This window comes from Trachypithecus francoisi, unplaced genomic scaffold (genome assembly GCF_009764315.1).
Source record: "Trachypithecus francoisi isolate TF-2019V2 unplaced genomic scaffold, Tfra_2.0 Lachesis_group20, whole genome shotgun sequence".
In the NCBI taxonomy this organism is placed as follows: Eukaryota; Metazoa; Chordata; class Mammalia; order Primates; family Cercopithecidae; genus Trachypithecus; species Trachypithecus francoisi.
In genome coordinates this window covers 10,150,380-10,173,123 of record NW_022681466.1, presented here as the reverse complement: position 1 = coordinate 10,173,123, position 22,744 = coordinate 10,150,380, and the positions used below count along the sequence as shown (strand labels likewise).

The 22,744-nt window shown below is 45.2% G+C and overlaps 1 protein-coding gene across 1 annotated transcript in view; it reads left to right on the top strand.

Moving 5' to 3' along the window:
• The window catches only part of CYTH1 (cytohesin 1), a 108,404-nt gene that overhangs the window by 17,440 nt on the left and 68,220 nt on the right, over window positions 1-22,744 (top strand). The window lies entirely within an intron of this gene.

The following is a 22,744-nucleotide window of genomic DNA, read 5'->3' as shown; positions in this document are numbered from 1 at the left end:
CAACAAGAATTACGCAGCCTGGCCTTTGATGATTCCCTGGAGCCAGAACATGTTTTGTGGTTGGGCCACTAGAGTTTATGAGAAATCCAGGTAACCAGGTAAAGGTTAACAAATCTTACTGAGCTTGTCTCTCAGCCATTTCCAGGGGCCTTTTCATGGCTTCTCTTTGCCCTTCTGCCCTTTATGACTAAATAAAAAGGCTGCTGAAAGAACTCTTTAACAGTGAGACAAGAGAACACTAGCAGAATGGCGTTTCTTCCAAGGAGTTACAGAGCATCTCCCAGAGTCTTCCTGCCCGAAGCCTTGACTTGGAAGCTTTGTCTCCTGCTAGAGCAGGGGCTGGCTTTTTTTTTTCCTGTAGAGATGGGGTCTCACTATGTTGCCCAGGCTGGTCTCAAAGTCCTGGGCTCTGACGATCCTCCCACCTCCCAAAATGCTGGGATTACAGGTGTGAGCCACCGTGCACAGCCTAAGGCTGGTTTTTGACAGGGCCTCATTGGAACATGAGTACTGTGGTAGGGTCACCAAGAATCTCAAGACAAGATCCTCTAGCTTTGCAGGTTCAAAAATAGACTTTGGGACTTGAATTTATGCCAATTTATTCATGCTATTGCAGGATTTTAAAAAATCAAGTTGTGATCATTGGCCTGCTCTCAGCTCAACTGTGGACTCTGGTTCTTGGGGAGCACATCCGGGGACCCCTGGAAACACTATTGTCTTGGGCTGTGACACCTCTTGGTTTTTGTCTTCTGAGGGACCGTCATTCTTTAGTCAGGACAGCAACCTGACAATAGAATCCAGATGCAGCTTTTGAGGGCTCGCCAGGTGTCTTGCTTGGTATTGAAACCCTCTTGGACTTCTGAATAGCCCACTTCATGCTTATCTCCTCTAGAATGAGGATTACTTTTTTTTACTTTATCTCCTCTAGAATGGCATTACTTTTTGTTTTTTTTTTGGAGATGGAGTCTCACTCTGTCACTCAGGCTGGAATGCAGTGGTGCGATCTCAGCTCACTGCAACCTCCGCCTCCTAGGTTGAAGCAATTCTTCTGCCTCAGCCTCGCAAGTGGCTGGGATTACAGGCATGTGCCACCACTCCTGGCTAATTTTGTATTTTTAGTAGAGACAGGGTTTCACCACATTGGGCAGGCTGGTCTTGAACACCTGACCTCAGGTGATCCACCCGCCTCTTCCTCCCAAAGTGCTGGGATTACAGGTGTGAGCCACCGTGCCTGGCCAACGTCTTTTTTTGAGATTAAAAACATCCAGAAAGCAGCCGGATGGACATTTCCATTGTATTAGTTTGCTGTTGCTGCAATCACAAATTCTCACAAATTTAGTGGCTTAAGACAATATACATTATTATCTTATAGTTTGGAGGCCAGAAGTCTGGAATAGGTCTCACTGGGCTAAAATCATGTTTCAGCAGGGTTATGTTTCTTTCTGGAGGCTCTAGGGAAAGATCTGCCTCCTTACCTTTCCAGCTTCTAGAGGCTGCCCACACTCCTTGGCGCTTAGCTCCTTCCTGCATCTTCAAAGCCAGCAGTGGCTGGTTGAGTCTCCCCTTTCATCACTCTGACACTGACTGTCCTGCCTCCCTCTTCCATTTGGAAGAATCCATGTGCTCACCTGAATGATCTAGGATAATCTCCCTCTTCTAAGTTGGCTGATTAGGAAATTTAATTCAATCTGCAAACTTAATCCCCTTTTGCCATGGAATTTAACATAGTCACAGGTTCCAGTGATTAGGACATGTATATCTTTGGGACCATTATTGTGCTGACTACATCTACCTTAGTGCCTTTGCCCATGAAATGTTTCTTGTGAGGATGGGCAGTTTAATCCTTCCTGCATATCATTTTCTTATGGAAGTGTGCCTCATGGGTATTATTGCAGTAATTTGTAGTACTTTGTAGACTTTGTCTGACTTTTTGAGGCATTTCTAGTTTTAAAAGAGTGCTTCTAATTGAAAGGTAGGGGACAGCATGTGCAAAAAAGCCGCCCCTTCCACTCTATATTCTGCTGATCAGCAACACTATTTGTCATCAAATTACTGGAACAGACTATCTTGAGTCAGAAGGTTATGTTGTTGCTCTCTGTTCTTAGGAATGTTTTTGTACTCTAAGAGTAAAGATAATTTTTCCTGTTGTCAGGTAATGGAAATGTCCCTGAACAATGGACCTTGATAGGAAAAAGAAGTTTATTATTCTAGAAGAAGATGTTGGCACAACATTATTTGGTAATTATTTCCCAGAAATCTGCCGTTTTCCCCCATGTCACATGATGCACACTTCATTGTGTGGAGGAAGCAGGCCAGATGCTATTACTCTTTCACACGTTTATGTTAAAGGCTCATTTGATTTAATTTCCACTCGGAATAGATGTTAAGGATACAAAACCCAATGTCTAGCTGACTATTACTGTTCTTTCCTTTTCCAGCTCTTGCTTTAGACTCCTGTTTTCTCAAACGTATAAATGTGTGTGTATAACATTCTAATAAGAGGAATTTAAGCTTTAAAAAGTTTTTTAAAATAACTTTTTTTTTTTTTTTTGAGACGGAGTCTCGCTCTGTCCCCCAGGCTGGAGTGCAGCGGCGTGATGTTGGCTCACTGCAAGCTCCGCTTCCCGGGTTCACACCATTCTCCTGCCTCAGCCTCCCGAGTAGCTGGGACTACAGGCGCCCACCACCTCGCCCGGCTAATTTTTTGTATTTTTAGTAGAGACAGGGTTTCACCGTGTTAGCCAGGATGGTCATGATCTCCTGACCTCGTGATCCGCCTGCCTCCGCCTCCCAAAGTGCTGGGATTACAGGCATGAGCCACCGCGCCCGGCCAAAATAACACTTTTAATAGTAGAAATTAATGGATGGAGAAAAGCATACAGTTAAAATCTTTTTTTTGAGACGGGGTCCCACTTTATCCCCGAGGCTGGAGTGCAGTGGCGTGATTGTGGCTCACTGCAGCCTCAATCTCCTGGGCTTAAATGAGCCTCTTGATCCTTTCAACCGCGGCCTTCTGAACAGCTGGGACTGTGAGGGGTGCGACAGATATCTGAATTACCGCCCAGTCTGCAGCAACCTCAGTTCTTCCTCCTCAGAAGAAAGAATTAGACTGAGGGGCAGAAGGCAGAAAAAGAGACCTAGGCAAGTTTTAGCGCAGGAGTAGAAGTTTATTAAAAAGCTTTAGAGCAGGAAAGAAAGGAAAGTACACTTGGAAGAGACCTAAGTAGGCAACTTAAAGGACATGCGCCCCATTCAATCTTGATCCTAGGATTTTTTTTTTTTTTTTTTGAGACGGAGTCTTGCTCTGTCGCCCCAGGCTGGAGTGCGGTGGCGTGATCTTGGCTCACTGCAAGCTCCGCCTGCCGGGTTCACGCCACTCTCCTGCCTCAGCCTCCTGAGTAGCTGGGACTACAGGCGCCCACCACCTCGCCCGGCTAGTTTTTTTGTATTTTTTAGTAGAGACGGGGTTTCACTGTGTTAGCCAGGGTGGTCTCGATCTCCTGACCTCGTGATCCGCCCGTCTCGGCGTCCCAAAGTGCTGGGATTACAGGTGTGAGCCACCGCGCCCGGCCGATCCTATGATTTTGTGTGCTGGCCGTGGCCGGCGTCTTGAGCCCCTTTGCCTTCATGCTTCCTTAAGGGTGAGCGGCGCAACAGCGCGGTGCCTGTCTGAGGCTGTCTTCCCTTTCTGGTGGAATGCCCCCAGAAGGTCATACCCCACCATTTTGTCTCTTAATGCGCATGCTCGAGCTCACTCGTCCAATTCCTGAGATTTTAGTGGAAACTGATTACCAATTTCAAGTGTTAGTATCTATTTGGGAAGTTGCTGCTCCCTGGCGCCAGCTGTCAGTTATCACTTTAGTGTAACAACTGTGGACCATCAAGGAATTACCGCTCCTTGGTGCTGGCTGCCAATTATTTATTATTTTATTTATTTATTTATTTATGAGACCGAGTTTCGCTCTTGTTGCCCAGGCTGGCGTGCTGTGGCGCCATCTTGGCTCACTGCAAACTCCGCCTCCCGAGTTCAAGCGATTCTCCCGCCTCAGCCTCCTGAGTAGCTCGGATTACAGGCATGTGGCACCGCGCCCGGCTAATTTTTGTATTTTTAGTAGAGACGGGGTTTCACCATGTTGGTCAGGCATGTCTCAAACTTCTGACCTCAAGTGATCCACACCGCCGCCCCCCACCGGCTTCTCAGAGTGCTGGAATTACAGGCCTGAGGCACCGCGCTGGGCTTTATTTTTTATTTTTTGAGGCAGGGTCTGGGTCTGTTGCCCAGGCTGGAGTGCAGTGGCACAATCTTGGCTCACTGCAGCCTCTGCCCCCGAGACTCAAGCCATCCTCCCACCTCAGCCTCGTGAGTAGCTGGGACTACAGGTGTCCATCACCATGCCTGGCTAATTTTTGTATTTTTTGTAGAGATGGCGTTTTGCCATGTTGCCCAGACTTGTGAGTTTACGTGATCTGCCCGCCTCATTCTCCCAAAGTGCTGGGATTACAGGCATGAGCCACCACGCCCGGCCAGTTATCATGTTTAGAGAGGCAGTGTGATAACCGCTGACCTATCACTTGATGATCGCCAGTATTCCTGGTGGGTGGGGGCACGGGGAGCCTTCTCCTGACCCGCTCGTGCCTGTACAAGACTACCTGTAACAGGACCACGTGTATGCCATCGTGTCCGACTAGTTGTTTTTTCATTTTTTGTAGAGAGAGTGTCTCACTGTGTTGCTCAGGCTGATCTCAAACCCCTGGCCTCTAGGAGTCCTCCCACCTTGGCCTCCCAAAGTGTTGGGATTACAGGCATGAGCCGCTAAGCCCAGCCTGTTTTGATTTTTTTTTTTTTTTTTTTTTTTGAGACGGAGTCTCGCTCTGTCGCCCAGGCTGGAGTGCAGTGGCCGGATCTCAGCTCACTGCAAGCTGTGCCTCCCGGGTTTATGCCACTCTCCTGCCTCAGCCTCCTGAGTAGCTGGGACTACAGGCGCCCGCCACCTCGCCCGGCTAGTTTTTTGTATTTTTTTAGTAGAGACGGGGTTTCACCATGTTAGCCAGGATGGTCTCGATCTCCTGACCTCGTGATCCGCCTGTCTCGGCCTCCCAAAGTGCTGGGATTACAGGCTTGAGCCACCGCGCCCAGCCACCTGTTTTGATTTTTAAAGAGGTTTTAATAAGCTTTGAGTAGTATGAGTGCTTTTAGTTCCCTCTATTATCACAAGGTCAATTGATTTTAACACGGAAATAGGTTACACATCACCCCATTCCAGCCTAGAGCAGAAGGACTAGGAAAAAACAGTTTCTGTGAGAATTAGTTCCCCTTGGAGATCTGAACCTTGGAGAAAACAAGAACCTCTTGAGTTTTGACTCCAAAGGTGGGGAACTGCTCATGTGTACCAGAATATGTGCACGAGGGTATTTATTGTATCATTGCTATGTGACTGAAAACTTGGAAATCGCAAGGCTGGGCGCGGTGGCTCACACTGGTAATCCCAGCACTCTGGGAGGCCGAGGCAGGTAGATCATGAGGTCAGGAGTTCGAGACCAGCCTGACCAACATGGTGAAACCCTGTCTCTACTAAAAATACAAAAATTAGCCAGGTGTGGTGGTGCATGCCTGTAGTCCCAGCTACTCAGGAGGCTGAGGCAGGAGAATCGCTTGAACCTGGGAGGCGGGTATCCTGTTTATCAAGAAAATATATACAGACCATCTCTGACTTATGATGGTTGACTTGACGATGGGTTTATTGGAAAGTAACCCCACTGTAAGTTGAGGAGCATCTGGGATATATTTTGGTTTTGAGAAGTGATGTCATCCGACTTGATATCTGTTACTTTTAGAAAGATAAGTATATGATGCTTTTTGTGTAAAATTACTTTGCACTTCTATTTAAAAATCTTGAGGTCTGTTGTAATGAGATTTTTGATTTTCTTGTGTTTAGAAAAGAGGATTTTAAGATAGTAAAATGTTGTTGCTTTCTTTTGAACATATATAAAAAGAAAAAAACAAAAAACCCTAGCTATTTGGATAGAAGCCAGAATTAAAACATCAGTAGTCAAAAGAGGGAATTCAGTGTTTCTTGAGTTTTTAGTTTTATACGTCTAAATTTGTAAAATTCAACCATGTATTTTCTGTTCCACATGGGCACCTTTTGCAGTTGTGGTAGTCAGATGTCCTAGGCAGATGAACGTGCAGAAGTGGTTTGTTTAGCCTACCCTTTTAAAGTTCATAATCTAGTAAATTTAGGTTAGAATGGTGGTTCCCATACTTGACTAACCTGCAGAATCCGTGGAGGAATTTTTCGAAAAACCCATTTATTCTGGGTCCTTACTCTAGCCATACCAACTGTACCAGGATCCCCCAGGGTCGGATCCAGGAATGAGTGAATGAATATGTACATACATACACACGCTTGTACACACATATGCACACAAATACACTTTTAATGCTCCTAAATTTGGGAACCCCAGGTGTGGAAACTCACGCTTCGGAACCTCAAACTGTTCTCATCAAGGTCACATCGCACAGGCAGGCTCTGGCTTGAGTTGGCCCGGCCAGAGATGGTTCCCTTCATTTCCCATGTTGAGTGTATAAAATGATTTCACAAGAATTTGTGCGTCCATGATTGTAGGAAGGGATGGCTGAGTGTTGAATGCATTTCCTCAGCCGTAACTATCTAATTTATGTGGTTTTGCTCTAAGCCATTCCGTATTCCGGTTGGAGGGTTTTGAACTTACAGAGGTTTTTAAGAAGAGGCTCAACAGATGAAAGAAGCAAAAATAACCAACCTTGGATTTTTTTCTTTTACTCCTTTATTATAGCTACCAAGTATATAGCTACCTACCCACTTTAGCTTCCCCACGTGTCTTTGTGTGGTTTTTTGTTTTGTTCCTTTTAAGAGATACCTTCTCTTTATGTTGCAGCTGTTGCTAGGCAGCCACTGGCCAGGTGCCAGTTTGAGAGTCCTGATCTGTGCAACAGTGAGGAGGTGACCTAAAAAGATCCCTTTGCCTATCCCTGTTGGATGAAAGAGGGGCTTGGCACTGGGACGTAGAGTACTAGGCGCACAGGACCTATGGAGAACCGAGGCTGCACCCACTTACCCAAGCATCTTTGGAGAGTATCTTTTAGTCCTTCCTCAGGGGCAGTTGGCATATAGTCTGAAAATGAAGCCACCTCAGGCAGTGGGCTTCGATTGGCTAGAATTGTGTCCTTCTTACTTTAGCACTTTGGCAAACATGGAAAAAATTAATATTATGGAAATTTTCTTTCTGTTTTGAGACAGGATCTCACTCTGTTGACCAGGCTGGAGTGCAGTGGTGTCATAGTCCACTGCAACCTCCATCTCCTGTGCTTAAGCAGTCCTCCCACCTCAGCCTCCTGAGTAGCTAGGGCCACAAGCACATGCCATAACTCCATGCATGCCGAAAGTAGATAACGAGACCTGCTGGATCAGAATGAGACAGAGTAGTACACATTGCAGGAACATCAGCATGAGAGTGCTGGTACCCCTGGCTTCAAGTTTCACGGGGGGACATGATGGGTCCAGATGATGGCTGTGCATGAATTGGGTTTGTCCACAGCAGAGAAACCAAGGACCACCAAGCGCTTAGCACTTTCCTTCCTTCTTTTCTCTCTTTCTCTCTTTCTTTTTTGTTTTTTTGAGATGGAGTTTCGCTTTTGTTGTCCAGGCTGGAGTACAATGGTGTGATCTCGGCCCACTGCAACCTCTGCCTCCAGGGTTCAAAGCAGTTCTCCCGCCTCGGCCTACCGAGTAGCTGGGATTACAGGCATGCACCACCATGCCTGGCTAATTTTTTTATTTTTAGTAGAGACGGGGTTTCTCCATGTTGGTCAGGCTGGTCTCGAACTCCTGACCTCAGGTGATCCGCCCACCTTGGCCTCCCAAAGTGCTAGGATTACAGGCATGAGCCACCGCGCCTGGCCTGAGCTTAGCACTTTTCATAGCAAGCGGTAGACAGGCCAGGCCTCTTCCGCTGGGAGAGAGCATGTCATACTACAGTCTCCTTGAACCAACTTCATGTCGCCAGCTACAAGAAGACAGACCTGGCAGTTTGGCACTCTCAGCGAGGACATGCAGGGATGCTTGGGGCCTCGGCCAAAGGCAGCATGATATAGATGGACTGTAGTTTAATTAATCATCCTGTCTTGTTATTTAGAAGTTTCCACTTTGTTCCTATAAGAAAGAATCCTGTAATATTCTTGTAGATAAAGTTTTGCTCACATTTCCAGTGATTTTCTTAGGCTAGATTCTTGTAAGTGGACTTAACTGGGTTAGAGAGTTTAAAGTCTCTTGATATATACTGCCAAATGGGTTTTCAGAAAGTGTGAATCAGTTTACACCTCACACCAGTATATGATGATGCTTGTTAATTTATCCTTTTTGGTATATAATTGTTATTTTTTAACTTTTTTTAAAATTTTTTTTAACTTTTTTTTTTTTTAGGCAAAGTCTCGCTCTGTCGCCCAGGTTGCAGTGCAGTGGCATGATCTTGGCTCACTGCAATCTCCACCTCCCTGGTTCAAGCAGTTTCCCTGCCTCAGCCTCACAAGTAGCCACACCCGGCAAATTTTTTGTATTTTTAGTAGAGAAGGGGTTTCACCATGTTGGCCAGACTGGTCTTGAACTCCTGACCTCAGGCAGTCCATCCGCTTCAGCCTCCCAAAGTGCTGGGATTACAGGCGTAAGCCACTGCCCCCGGCTGAATTTTTTTTTAATCATTTGAGTTGTTGATATAATTACAATTTTTTCCTGCCTCTGTCAGTGTTGGCAGGATGAACTTTGTTCTAAGAACCTTGGCTAGTGTTTACGTGTATTAGAATGGGAAAATTATAGCAGCTTCTTTCCCAGGTCATTTTTTATTCATCTATTCAACAGATATTTATTGAACACCTATTATGAGCTGGGCACTCTATGGGCCTTGCAATTTAGACATAAATAGAGTTCTCAGGTACCTTACATTCTAATCAGAAGGAGAACTTTGATCTCTAACCAAGACCTGTTTAATTCATAGTAGGGTTTCTTTTTCTTTTCTTTCTTTTTTGTTTTTTTTTAAGACAGAGTCTCGCTTTGTTGCCCAGGCTGGAGTGCAGTGGCGCGATCTTAGCTTACTGCAAGCTCTGCCTTCCAGGTTCACGCCATTCTCCTGTCTCAGCCTCCTGAGTAACTGGGACTGTAGGCACCCACCACCACGCCTGGCTAATTTTTTGTATTTTAGTAGAGACAGGATTTCAATATGTTAGCCAGGATGGTCTCTATCTCCTGACCTCGTGATCTGCCTGCCCGCCTCTGGCCTCCCAAAGTGCTGGGATTACAGGCGTGAGCCACCGCGCCCGGCCTCTTTTTTTAAAACTGCATTCACTATCGTTCCCCCAAAGGATGAGGGTTTCTTAAGTTATGGTGAAAATTCAAACCTTGAGGCTGGGCGCGGTGGCTCAGGCCTGTCATCCCAGCACTTCGGGAGGCCAAGGCAGGCGGATCACGAGGTCAGGAGATCGAGACCATCCTGGCTAACACGGTGAAACCTTGTCTCTACTAAAAATACAAAAAAATTAGCCGGGCGTGGTGGCGGGTGCCTGTAGTCCCGGCTACTCGGGAGGCTGAGGCAGGAGAATGGCATGAACCCAGGAAGCCTGGGCAACAGAGCGAGACTCCATCTCAAAAAAAAAAAAAAAAAGAAAATTCAAACCTTGAAATTTCACCTTGTGAATAATCTTAGTCTAATTTTTGCTGTATTTATTGGAATATAGGCCAGTAATTGAACTTTGTGTTCCTAACCTCTCAGCATCCTTGTGTCTCCTGGTGACTGTGAAAGCTTTTTTTTAAAATGGGATCTTGCTCTATCACCCATGCTGGAATGCAGTGGCAGGATCATAGCTCACTGCAGCCTTGACTTCCTTGGCTCAAGTGATCCTCCCACCCCAATGGTATTTTCTCATAGACATCTGTGTCCCCAAAATGTGTTAAAGACTTTTGAAGATGAGTCCACTCAAATAATGATTTAGTTCTGAATAGACAGATTTTTAAATTCTTTTTTTATTTTTGAGACGGAGTCTCGCTCTGTCGCCCAGGCTGGAGTGCAGTGGCCGGATCTCAGCTCACTGCAAGCTCTGCCTCCCGGGTTTACGCCATTCTCCTGCCTCAGCCTCCCAAGTAGCTGGGATTACAGGCGCCCGCCACCTTGCCCGGCTAGTTTTTTTGTATTTTTTTAGTAGAGATGGGGTTTCACCGTGTTCGCCAGGATGGTCTCGATCTCCTGACCTCGTGATCCGCCTGTCTCGGCCTCCCAAAGTGCTGGGATTACAGGCTTGAGCCACCGCGCCCGGCTCTTTTTTTTTTTTTTTTTTAGATGGGGTGTCACTGTGTCACTCAGTTTTCTGAAGGACTTCAAATAGCCTCAGTAGCACACTAGGGGTACTAACTGACATTTTCAGCACCTTTTATTGGTGATGATGAGCACATTCATTTTCATTTATCTATTTGCTGCAGACTGTTTAGGTTCCTTCCCCTTGTTTTTAAAAAATTATTGAGGTATAATTTACATAGAATAAACTGTATCCATTTAACTTGTACAGTTTGTCGGGGCACGGTGGCTCATGCCTGTAATCCCAGCACTTTGGGAGGCTGAGGTGAGTGGATCACTTGAGGTCAGGCGTTCGAGTCCAGCCTGGCCAACATGGTGAAACCCTGTCTCTACTAAAGATACAAAAATAAGCTGGGTGTGGGAGTGGGTGCCTGTAATCCCAGCTACTTGGGTGACAGTGCCACAAGAATCGCTTGAACCCAGGAGGCAGTGGTTGCAGTGAGCTGAGATCACGCCACTGCACTCCAGCCTAGGTGACAGAGCAAGACTGCCTCAATCAATCAATCAATCAATCAATCAATGGTATACAATTTGATGGGATATATTCAAAGTTTTGTACACCAGTGAAACCACTATCACAATAAAGATACGACGTTTTCTTGACCTGAAAAAGATGCTTCATGGCCCTTTTTGTTTTGTTTTTCTTTTCTGTTTTGTTTTTTTGAGACAGTATCTTGCTCTGTCTCCCAGGCTGGAGTGTTGTGGCGTAAACACGGCTCACTGCAACCTCAGCCTCCCGGGCTCAAGCAGTCCTCCCACCTCAGCCTCCCGTGTAGCTGGGACCACAGGCACGCACCACCACGCCCACCTAATTTTTTATTTATGTTGCCCAGGCTGGCCTTGAGCTTCTGGGCTTAAGCAGTTCCCCTGCGTCAGCCTCCCAGAGTGCTGCCACCGAGCCTGTCCACTTCATGTGCTTTTGCAGTCCATTCCTCCCTCTACCCCGGCCCCAGGCAACCACTGATCTGCTTTTTGTGACTACAAATTAGTTTGTATTTCCGAGAATTTTATATAAGTGAAATCATACAGTGTTACAATGTGTATTCTGTGTCTGGCTTTCTTTCCTTTTTTTTTTTTAAAAAAAAACCCATAGCCAACATCAGACGTGTCTGGCTTTTACTCAGAATGATGTGTGAATCATTTTAAAAAAGGGATAAGGCCGGGCGCGGTGGCTCACGCCTGTAATCCTAGCACTTTGGGAGGCCAAGGCAGGTGGATCACAAGGTCAGGAGTTCGAGACCAGCCTGGCCAATATGGTGAAACCCTGTCTCTACTAAAAATACAATAATTAGCTGGGCATGGTGGCACGTGCCTGTAGTCCCAGCTACTCAGAAGGCTGAGGCAGAAGAATCGCTTGAACCTGGGAGGCAAAGATTGCAGTGAGCAGAGATCGCGCCACTGCACTCCAGCCTTGGTGACACAGCGAGACTCTGTCTCAAAAAAAAAGGGGGGGGGTGAGATGGGGGACTCCATATATTTTTAAAGGGATTATTTAAAAAATCATTTTAGAACAATTCTGCAAGGGTGTGTTGGTGTTTGAAGTACTAGGCTAGACAACATACTTTGGAACTAAGAATTTAATTAAAGGTTACACTAAAGTATCAGTGATTATGTCCCCATATGAGGTAGATGGCAGGAGTTAAAAGTAATTAAAGTTTGCAGAAGTTGGTGTTTTCATAATTGGAGTATGGCAAATCACCTGTTTAGTCCGTTTACTACCTTATTATATGCTATCTTCTGTCCTAATTGTTACTACTGCTCAGTTAATGTTTATGATCTACTGTTAGATTCCCTAAGGGCAGTGTGCAAAGCCCATGTAATTAGGGATGTCAGCAGCCCTCCGACCTTTTGTTGTTATCTTTATTTATTTATTTATTTATTAAGTAGAGACAAGGTCTCCCCATGTTGCTCAGGCTGGCCTCGAACTCCTGGGCTCAAGTGATCCTCCCGAAAGTGTTGAGATAACAGACATGAGCCACTGCCTGGTCAAGAGCATGAGTCTTCTGGGGAGGTTTGGCACTTGCCTGTGGCACCGGCCTTGTGTCTTGTTTTTATTTTTTCTTCCTTTTTCTTCCTTATAATTAAATTAGAAATAGGGTCTCACTATATTGCCCAGGCTGGTCTAGAACTCCTGGCCTCAAGTGATCCTCCCACCTCAGCCTCCCAAAGTGCTAGGGTTGAAGGCATGAGCCACCACGCCCAGCCTAGTAACCATTTAGTGACAGTCTGTTAGCTGTGCTGGGGTGGCATGAGAAGCTTGCCTCCAGTTGTCCTCATGCTCCTGGTGACTCTGCTGCCCCTCTCCCACCCTGCCCTACACTCACTCATACATGTGCCTTAAGACTTTGGGAAAAGGAAGAGTAAACCTTTGGGGAGATGTGGTCATCCTGAGGGTACTTTTTCTTGCTTTATGTGTTCTTGTGTGTCCTGTTTCCCAAGATGATGGATGTCTTGGCAGGACTAGTCTTGAACTAAACAACAACAACAAAATTCCTGTGTTACAGTACTACCTATGGTTTTGTATTTAATTAGGCATTTTAACATTTTCAGTATCATATTTAATATGTATAATCACGTTGTGATACGAGGTGTGTGGCCTTACTTATATTGACATGGTTAGGATTACAAACTGAAATACGTTGTTGAAGGTCTCTGTCTTGCCCGGGCGCGGTGGCTCACGCCTGTAATCCCTGCACATTGCGAGGCCAAGGCGGGTGGGTCATGAGGTCAGGAGTTCGCAACCAACCTGGCCAACATAGTGAAACCCCGTCTCTACTAAAAATACAAAAATTAGCCAGGCGTGGTGGCGGGTGCCTGTAGTCCCAAATGCTTGGGAAGCTGAGGCAGGAGAATCGTTTGAACCCAGGGGGCAGAGGTTATGGTGAGCTGAGACTGCACCACTGCACTCCAGCCTGGGCAACAGAGCAAGACTCCGTCTCCAAAAAAGAAAAAAAAAAGTTCTCTGTCCTGTCTGAGATGGTCAGCAGCATTGTTTATCCCTGTAGCCCTGGTACTCTTATTGATAGTAGAGATTTTACTCCAATTAGGTACTTTTTAAAGGTAATTTCTGTGAAAATCTCTATAAAAATGCATATTAAAAAACTCCTTTACAGTGGAAAAGAGTAATAAATAACATTTCCTTTTTTTCCTCCCAAGCTCTGAACCTACTAGAAATAGAAAAAGAAATCTGAAAGTGGAGATCATATGATTGGCCTTGTAACTGGTGAAGAGAGGGAGATGGAGGAGTCCTCATTTCAAACATCTAGGAAGTATGTTGCAAACTGGTAAAATAGGTTAAATTTCTCTGCAGTAATAGGATCTTTGAACTAGACTATTTGAAATTATCATTTGAGGCCAGATGTGGTGGCTCATGCCTGTAATCCCAGCACTTTGGGAGGCCATGGCGGGCAGATCACTAGAGGTTAGGAGTTCGAAACCAGCCTGGCCAACATGGTGAAATCCTGTCTCTACTAAAAATACAAAACAATTAGCTTGGCATGGTGGCAGGTGCCTGTAATCCCAGCTACTCAGGAGGCTGAGGCAGGAGAATGGGTTGAACCCACAAGGCAGAGGTTGCAGTGAGCCGAGATCATGCCACTGCACTCCAGCCTTGGTGACACAGCGAGACTCCGTCTCAAAAAAAAAAAAAAAAAGTGAAATTATCATTTGATATAACCAATTTCAGAGAGATACCTGTACTCTGATTCCTTCTACATTTATGCAGTCAATCCTTGTCATTTGTAGATTTTGTATTCATGAGTTTTCCTACTCACTAATGTTTATTTGTAAATCAGTCCAAAGGTGGTGCTTTCGTAGTCATTTCTGGACATTCACAGAGCAGTGAAAAATGCAATTTGCTCCGTGTACACATTTCCAGCCACTGTGAAACAAGGTGACTGATTTCTTGTTTCAGCCTTCCTACTGTAAACAAATGACCTTTATGTGGTCTATTTAGCATTACATTGTCTATTTTTTTTTTTTTTTTTGTATTTTTGTGCCTTTGCTGGTGACTTTGCTCTTTAAAATGGCCCCTGATCATAATGCTGAATTTCTGTCTAGTGTTCCTAAGTACAAGAGGCCATGATGTGCCTTATGGAGAAAATACAGTATGTTAGCAAAACTTTGCTCAGGAATGAGTTACAGTGCTATTGGCCATGAGTTCAACGTTAGTGAATGGACCACTGGCTGAGCCTGGTGGCTCATATCTGTAATCCCAGCACTGTGGGAGGCTGAGGCAGGTGGATTGCTGGAGTTTGAGACCAGCCTGGACAACACGAGGAAACCTTGTCTCTAGTAAAAATAGAAAACATTAGCCAGGTGTGGTGGTGTGCGCCTGTGGTCCCAGCTGCTCAGGTGGCTAAGGTGGGAGGATTGTTTGAGTCTGGGAGGTGGAGGTTGCAGTCAGCCAGGATGCCACCACTGGACTCCAGCCAGGGTGACAGAGTGAGACCCTGTGTCAAACAAAACAAAACAATATGTATTAAATAAGACATCTTTAAACAGAAACCTATATAAATAAGGTTACGTATTTTTCAGTTGACAAAAGCATGACCAGAGGACTGCAGGAATCTGTATTTCTCCTAGGAGCAATGTTTAGTCTTTTCCAATTCATTGTTAGCAATGACTTTTTTTTTTTTTTTTTGAGACGGAGTCTCGCTCTGTCGCCCAGGCTGGAGCACAGTGGTATGATCTTGGCTCACTGCAACCTCTGCCTTCTGGGTTCAAGCAGTTCTCCTGCCTCAGCCTCCCGAGTAGCTAGGATTACAGGCGCCCGCCACTGCGCCTGGCTAATTTTTGTATTTTTCGTAGAGACAGGATTTCATCATGCTGGCCAGGCTGGTCTCGAACTCCTGACCTCGTCATCCACCTGCCTCGGCCTCCCAAATGCTGGGATTACAGGCGTGAGCCACTGTGCACGGCAACAGCAACAACTTTTTAAACAATAACTACTGCGAAAAGCAAGAATCAACTTTAGCTTAGCCCTCTTCCTACCCCTAAACTTCAGGCTGTAACATCCCAGTGCCACATTTGACATCTCCCAGGGGATACCTACAGGGTCTCTCACAGCTGGCATGGCCACAGCAGAGCCCCTGGTGCTGTGCCCCTCTCAATTCATCCCACCTGAGAAATAGCATATCCGCTCACATAGGTGTTCCCATCAAATGTTTTGAATGTTTTGATATCAGCCCTCCCTTTCTCTTGTTTTCCCTATCCAGTTCATTAGTAGTACTGTTTATTCTACTTCCAAAACGCATCTTGAAGTCATCTGTTTTTCTGCATCTCTGCCGCTAAAGTGCTAGTGGAGGCCGCTGAATTACTCGCCTGGATGCCACATGAGCTTCCCATAGTTGATGCCACTGGGTGCACCCATATCATGTTCTCTCCCTTCTGGGCATGTGGAGAACCATATTCTCACCCCCTGGCCATTGATTTACTGTCCTTTTCAGACCCAGAGGGAGCAGGCTAAGAAGTATTTTGTGGATTCAGTATGTGGTATTATTTTAGGAGCACTTGGTATTTCTTTGGGTAATAGTAGCTTCTGCAATTTGAGGACTGCTTCTAAACCTGTTAGGATTATTTTTTGAACTGCAAGGGAATTTTTTTTTGGACAGATAAACATCTGAACAATGTATTAAGTAAAAGCTTGGAGAAATTCTTAGAAAAAAAAACACTTCAAAAATAGATTGTTTTAGAGTTCTTTTTTTCTGAAACCACCTGCGTTCTAAAGCAAGACAATTAGATTTTCAACAATGGTTTCTGCTTCCTTACGTTTTATTACATTTTTATTTTTATTTATTTTTTTGAGACAGGGATCTCAATTTGTCACCCAGGCTGGAATGCAATGGCATGATCATAGCTTACTGCAGCCTCGACCTCCTGGGCTCAGGCGATCCTCCCATCTCAATCTCCTGAGTAGCTGGGACCACAGGCACACCCACCAAACCTGGCTAATTTAAAAAAAATTTTTTGTAGGGGGGGATTGAGTCTCAATCTGTCGCCCAGACCGGAGTACAAAGGCCCGATCTGTGTTCTCTCTGACTCCTGGGTTCAAACAGTTCTCCTATCTCAGCCTCCCGAGTAGCTGGGATTACAGGTGCCCACTACCACGCCTGGCTAATTTTTGTATTTTTAGTGGAGACGGGGTTTCGCCATGTTGACCAGGCTGGTCTCAGACTTTTGGGCTCAAGTGATCCTCCCACCTTGGCCTCCCAAAGTGCTAGGATTACAGGTCTGAGCCATCATGGCTGGCCTAGTTTGTTTTTAAATCAGTAACAGGTATCAAGAAGTTTGGACTGGCTGACCTTGGTGGTCCTGTCTGTTGCCACCTTTGCTCTGCCCCACACATTATGCGGGTGTGCTGGGACCTCCTCGCAAGTTCCTCTGTCATGTGACGGTTCCGTCTTTTTTTTTTTTTTTTTTTTTTTTTTTTTTTGTGACGGAGTCTCGCTCTGTCTCCCAGGCTGGAGTGCTGTGGCCGGATCTCAGCTCACTGCAAGCTCCGCCTCCCGGGTTCACGCCATTCTGCTGCCTCAGCCTCCTGAGTAGCTGGGACCACAGGCGCCCGCCACCTCGCCCGGCTAGTTTTTTGTATTTTTTAGTAGAGACGGGGTTTCACCGGGTTAGCCAAGATGGTCTCGATCTCCTGACCTCGTGATCCGCCCGTCTCGGCCTCCCAAAGTGCTGGGATGACAGGCTTGAGCCACCTCGCCCGGCCTGGTTCCATCTTTAGGGCTGTGGCAGGACTGAGCTGGTTCAGTTTGCTCTATGTCAGCTGAGTAAAGGATGGGTGGAGTATACTGATTTTGTAACTTGTAACATTTGGTCTTGTGGTTTTGCAAGGAAGGGGTGATACATAATCAGTAAGGCAGGAGAGCAAAGGAAACAGGAAGGGGATCTGCAGTGCTCCTGTATCAAAGTAGATCTCCAAAGCAAAAAAGGGCCAAAGCAAAAAGCACGCTTCTCCCGCCCACCCCTCTTTTTACTTACTCTTACTTGATCAGAGAACTTTGCTTGCATAAACAATCCTTGAGGCCGGGCGCGGTGGCTCAAGCCTGTAATCCCAGCACTTTGGGAGGCCGAGACGGGCGGATCACGAGGTCAGGAGATCGAGACCATCCTGGCTAACACGGTAAAACCCCGTCTCTACTAAAAAAATACAAAAAACTAGCCGGGCGAGATGGCGGGCGCCTGTAGTCCCAGCTACTCGGGAGGCTGAGGCAGGAGAATGGCGTCAACCCGGAGGTGGAGCTTGCAATGAGCTGAGATCCGGCCACTGCACTCCAGCCTGGGCGACAGAGCGAGACTCCGTCTCAAAAAAAAAAAAAAAAAAAAAAAACAATCCTTGAAATAAGGCTGGAATGTTTTGGTAAAAATACCTAACTGAATTTGGTTTAGAAGCATACAGAAAACCCAATTAATTAATTGAATAATCTCCCTTACCCCCTTCTCCAGACAGTTCTCCTGTATTCTCCCAAGTAATCCAAGTACTAGAAAGATCAACTGTATTTATCATTAAATGGCTGGTGCTTATAATTATTCCTTTAATCCAGGTAAACAGTGAACTTTCCTGATAAGCTAGGCATTGTTGTCCCCGACAATAACCTGGGCCTGTTGGATGTTAAACATTTTCTTTGACCTGGGACTGTGTTGAAACCATTTGTTCATCACACAGCAGGATGATCAGTGCTTACACCAGCTGACGGGACACCTGGCATGAATACTCAGTGATCCCATAAAACCACGTCAAGCTGGTTCCATGAACCGTTTTCATTTTTGATGATAGGACTCATAGCTCTCAGAATCAGAGAATGTTTCGAGGTGAAACTTAACCACAGATGTGGGTCAGCATCTTTAGTTTGTTTCCTTTGTGTGGGGTGCGGTGGCGGACAGTGAGAGAGCCATGGGATGGGAGGAAGCTCCGGAGCTGGGCTTTGAATAATGGGTGGGATTCAGAAAAGTAGAAAATATTGTGAAATTTATTGTATTTTATTTTTTTGAATGAAGCAACAAAAACAGAGATGTATTGAAAATGAAAGTACACTCCACAGTGTGAGAGTGGACCCAAGCATAGGGGCTCAAGGGCCAAAATAAATTGTGAAATTTATTTTAATCAAAGTAGAACATAGATATAGTTTTAAAGATCCTATACAACACAAAAATGGACATGCTTATAGCAGCCTTTTTCATAAGAACCCCACAGTGGGGACAGCCAGCTATCCATCAGCTCATGAGTGAGTAAAGAAGATGAAGGCCGGGCGCGGTGGCTCACGCCTGTAATCCCAACACTTTGGGAGGCCGAGACGGACGGATCACAAGGTGAGGAGATCGAGACCATCCTGGCTAACACGGTGAAACCCCGTCTCTACTAAAAAGTACAAAAAACTAGCCGGGCGTGGTGGCGGGCGCCTGTAGTCCCAGCTACTCGGGAGGCTGAGGCAGGAGAATGGCGTAAACCCGGGAGGTGGAGCTTGTAGTGAGCTGAGATCCGGCCACTGCACTCCAGCCTGAGTGACAGAGCGAGACTCCGTCTCAAAAAAAAAAAAAAAAAAAAGAAGATGAAGTCCGTCGCTACAAGGGAAGATTCTTTAGTCATAAAAAGGAATGAAGTTCTGACACACACTGCAACATGGCTGAACACAGAAAACATTGTGCCAGGAGAACGAAGCCAGTCACACAAGGCCACGCGTTAGGCAAATCTGTAGAGACAGAAAGTAGATTAGTGGTTGTCAGGGGTTTAGGGATGCTGGAATCGGGGTGACTCCTGTGGGGTATGGGGTTTTCTTTTGGGGATGATGAAAATGTTCTAGAATTAGATAGTGGTGGTGGTTGCATAACTTTGTGAATATACGAAAAATCGCTGAGTTGTATTGTCTAAAAATGTCCTCCCTCTCCCAGACAGTGCCTCCTCCCCTCAAATGTTGACCTCTAGATCCTTCAAGATTGGTTCCGCAGTGCAGTATATGAGTCTCCCCAGATCTCTTACTAAATTCCAGAGAATGCTGCTGAGAGTGCATTTTCTTCAAGGTCACTCCCCTTGTTAGTATACCTGTGCCACTATCTTTCCACCGCTCCCAGGGACTTTTTCTATTCTTCCTCTGCCAGCCTGGAATACCCTGGGCCTTCAGAGCCTCATCATCCTTAGCATGCCATGTAATACAGGGTTTTTTTGTTTTTGTTTTTGTTTTAGCGCTGCCATTACCTGTGTCCTCCAGTGGACTGTTGTGTTTTGAAGGGGGAGATACTTTGTTCTCATGACCTTTGTAGGTCTAGCTCTTGGCTAACATAGTGCTTAGCACAATTCAACAGACATCATTTAGAATGAACACATGGGAAAGAGCTAAATCTTTTTTTAATAAATCAGTGTACACTTTTATTATTAATTTTTTTTTTTTTTTTTGAGACAAAGTCTGGTTCTGTCGCCAAGGCTGGAGTGCAGTGAGGTGATAACAGCTCACTGCAGCCTTGACCTCCTGAGCCCAGGTGGTCATCACCCGCCTTGCCCTCTGAAGTAGCTGAGACCTACAGGCAAGCGCCACCACACCCAGCTAATTTTTTAGTTTTCTGTAGAGACGGAGTCTCTTTATGTTGCCTAGGCTGGTCTCGAACTCCTGGGCTCGAGTGATCCTCCCACCTCGGCCTTCCAAAGTGCTGAGATTATAGGCATGAGCCATCACGCCTGGCCTTTTAAATTATTACTCTGATGAGTAAATAAATATGTGAAGAGCAGCTGGAAAATGGGAGTATAGGCATTCTAAATGTGTTAGGCTCTTTCAGATGGAAAGTAAGAGAATCTCAGGTTACCGTGTAGTGATACTTCATCCTAAGAAGACAGAAGAAGTAGGAAACTTGGTTGCCACACTGTCACTGTGGGTCTTGGAGCTCAGGTCTCCTTGTGGGAAAATGGTCTTTGTAATCAAATCTTGCAGATGTTGTATAATTTCATTAGTCTACATGGTGAGGAATAGAGGAGGTTCAGAGAAGAATATAAATGTATTTTGTATACCTCAGAATTTTAGAAAAGAGAATCCTGAATATGGTTTTTTGGAGGGGTTAAGGAAGAAGTAACTGAGGTTTAAATTTTATCTTTGCAGGGATACCTGTTCTGACCATCTTATTTAAAACTTAACAATACCTGATCCCACCCTCTGCCACATACTTCTCTTTTCCCCATAGCACCCATCACTTTCTAGCATGTTACTTATTATTTATTGTGTATATAGTTTTTTGCCTGTATAGTACAAGCCTATTATCACTATCCCTCAAATTAGCCAGAGTGTGTGGGCAAAGGGCAAACCAATGTTGATATTAACAAAGCCTTTTCAGGAAGTAAATACTGGTGAGTATGCACATAGGAACTGGCACATACGCTGGATGGAACATGAATTGCCTCTCCTCTCCCTGTATATGTTCAAAAGGTAATGGAATTTTTTTTTTCTTTTTTTTGAGACAGAGTCTTGCTCTGTTGGCAGGCTGGAGTGCAGTGGCGCAATCTCGGCTCACTGCAACCACCACCTCCCAGATTCAAGCAATTCTCCTGCCTCAGCCTCCAGAATAGCTGGGACTACAGGTCCGTGCTGTCACGCCCTGCTAATTTTCATATTTTCAGTAGAGATGGGGTTTCAGCATGTTGGCCAGGATGGTTTCGATATCTTGACCTTGTGATCCACCCGCCTCGGCCTCCCAAAGTGTTGGGATTACAGGGGTGAGCCAGGGCACCCAGCCAGGTAATGGAATTTTTTGGTGCTATGTCTGTCAATCTTTTAACAATCTTTTCATGTAGCCAGCAGAGGGCAGCACAGATGGAATTGACCACATTCAATATTTTTGACTTTATTTTAAAGGGCGTTTGAAACTACTGTAGCGACCACTTCTAGGAGTAGTGTGAAGTTTATTTCAATTTCAGGTTTATTCTTATTCTTTGTCGCTTGTGAATTGTGCTGTTTCTGCATCGTCTTTATGGAGAAAGATGTTTCTGTTTACTTTATCGTCATGAATATGTCAAATTAATACTTTCCAAAGTCTTTTTGACACATTTTCAAATGCCTCCAAGGGCTGTGGTGAGGTTGGCCATGGTGGGTCCTGAAGGGGCACTGTTCTTTTGCCTCCAGAAAGCGGCAATTACTTGAACCAGAGTTCTTCGAGGTCTTCCCAATGCTCTCAGGCTCCGCGGTGCACAGAAGACCGCAGCCCCGGCTCAAGGATCCTCTCTGAGCATCTGACCAAATGCTTTTGACCCCCTTCTCAGAAAGAAAAATCCCCAAAATGTAAATACTCAAAACCACACAGTTTTTCAGTTTTGTGGCAAGTTATGGAACTGATCATGGATTTTCTGGATAGAAACTAAGTAAGATCAGTCTTTGTGATGCATACCTCTCTTACGTTTTTTCTTCCAAGAGTTACTGGTCCTTAGGCAAAAATTGAAGTAAATGCAAATTGTGTACATAAAGCAAAGGATATGGTTTAGGTTTTCTTTTTTTTTTTTTTTTGACATCTAATCGGTTTTGAGTTTTTCTTTGATAACAAAAGTGCTGACAAGTCTGTTTCATAAAGGTATGTACTAGCAAATATGATCAGAAATCCCGTAGCTTGCTTTGCTAGGTACAAGGTAAGCCCATGTCAAGTAATGGCAAGTTCTTTGAATTCTTGGTGACACATTACATATATCCTTCGTCATCAACTCTTTTTTCCCCCAAGGTCTAACAGATGCATTTATGTCTGTAAACAAAATAATACATCCATGTTTTTTAGGTAACTGAAGTAGAAGGAACCTTTGAAAGAATTGTGCAGTGTGTCCAGGTGTCTGGATTTCTGCCTGCAGAGACTGGACAAGTCTTTGTTATGCTCCACCCCACCTTGCAGATGTTCTTTGGGCCTTTGGAGGACACTTGCATGATTGTATGCCGTAAGCTGTCTCCCATTGGCAGCTTGTTAGGAAAGATCTAAGCTGCAGAGAGAGAACACCAGGAAGCAAAATGATTCACCCCAAATTCCAGAAAGGCTTCAAGGTACCCAGGACCTCTGAGAATGGAGATAAGGAAACGAGGGTAGTTTGAAAGTGTTCATTGTGGCAGTTAAGATTCCCAGGTCTCCTCTCCACCTCCTGCAGCAAGGCAGTTTCTCTTGCACTTGTGGTAAAACATGAAGGTTTCATTTCTGAAGAAGGCTGTGAAGATACAGAGAGCGAGTGAAAATCTATATTTATTTTAAAAAATACCAACCAAGAAGCAGCACCGAAAAAGTCTGTATATTTAATTGTGAGATCCCCATCCTTTCTCCCTCAGTGTAGCCCCCCAAATACTGGTGGTCAGTTTTATACTCCTTACAACCCAGGTAGGGGATTGGAGAATACTTCTTTGGGTAACTA